The sequence below is a fragment of the Galeopterus variegatus genome, unplaced genomic scaffold, assembly GCF_000696425.1.
Source record: "Galeopterus variegatus unplaced genomic scaffold, G_variegatus-3.0.2 Scaffold5655, whole genome shotgun sequence".
Classification (NCBI taxonomy): Eukaryota; Metazoa; Chordata; class Mammalia; order Dermoptera; family Cynocephalidae; genus Galeopterus; species Galeopterus variegatus.
Window position 1 is genome coordinate 140,403 of NW_007731766.1, and position 1,409 is coordinate 141,811.

General features: G+C 32.6%; 1 protein-coding gene across 1 annotated transcript in view; it reads left to right on the plus strand.

Annotated features, from left to right (window-relative positions):
- SLC33A1 (solute carrier family 33 (acetyl-CoA transporter), member 1) overlaps nucleotides 1–491 on the plus strand; it is a 19,979-nt gene extending 19,488 nt beyond the window's left edge. Inside the window, exon 8 of the mRNA XM_008589787.1 lies at nucleotides 193–491. The gene's annotated coding sequence lies outside the window, so the exon portion shown is untranslated. The remainder of the gene's footprint in view (nucleotides 1–192) is intronic.
- The last annotated feature ends 918 nt before the right edge of the window (nucleotides 492–1,409 follow it).

Sequence of the window (1,409 nt, forward strand, 5' to 3'; positions counted from 1 at the left end):
CCCGTTGCCGGTCCCGGTCCGGTATGGGCGCGACACTGAGGGTTGCGATCCATTGCTGGTCCCGAAAAAAGAGACAAAAAGACAAAAAAAAAAAAAAAGAGGAAAAAGAGGAATTAAGTTATGAGTCTTAATAATTTTATCTTTGTGGGAAAATATATACTAATTCCTGATTTTGTTAATTTTATAACATAGGTTGAATTTTAGAGTCGGGTATTTATAAGTAATGGAGGATAAAATGGGTGGGAGAAAATGGCACACAGCATATGAAGAAAGATGGGGCAGTGGCCTCTAGAACTCATGTATTGCCATTGGAAAGCATGTGTTGGGCATTGATGTCAGATCCTGAAGAATCACCTGGAAAGATAACTCTCCTAGAGGCAAGGAGGCTACACCAGACAAGAGACTACAATACTCTGTCACAAGGTTTTCCATCATCATGTATTACAATCAAAATGTTTACTTGAATAAAGAAAAAACCCACATAACTCTCATATGTGAAATGTATTTTGATTTTTTAATTTTGGGATTAAGAAGCTCAGATTGCCATAATCTTACATTTCTTCCCATTCATAATATTACAAATTATATTTTCAAACATAATTTCAAGTCTGTACATCTTTAATGACTTGAAGTTTTACAACATATTTAAAGCCTTTAACAATAAAGTGAAAGCCATTAATTGCATTTGCTCTAAAAATGAACAAAATATTGGGGCTGGTAAGTTAGCTCAGTTGGTTAGAGTGTGGCGCTTATAACACCAAAGTGAAGGGTTCAGACAACCGTACAGGCCAGATGCCAGAAAAAAAAAAAAAAAGTATAAAAATGAACAAAAAATTATTTTGAATTGCAGTCATTGGTAATTTGAGTACATGTTTGTAATGCATACCAAAATTTAATTGATAATAGCTGTGTACAACTGTGTTGCACACATTGATCACTTATGACATTTAAAACTGATCTACCTGAATCCGAGTTCATAGTAAATAAGTAATACTAAAAAGTACTGCCCTATTTTTGTGTGTGAGTGTTTTTCTTGATTGATTGATCCTGATAAATTAAACTCTACCTTCAAGAATGGACATTAACTCCTCCAGTTAATGCATTATATATTCACTGGCTAGTATTAGATTGAACCTTTATGTCTTGATGTCAGTATCTTCACATGCACATTGGTTGCAACATGTATACATTCGAGTTTGAAAAGTTCTTATAAGATTAGCTAAAATTAAAACCCCAAACTGTCCATTATAAATATTTTAATTTCACCTGATTAATCATAAAAAGTTTATTCAACACCTTAAATAGATTTCTCTAGAATTTTTTATACAAGTGTTAAACCTTTGGAATATAAATATAAAATCTAAAGCTATTGTTGGATTTCATCCCTTTATTGCTAGGGTTTTTATCCT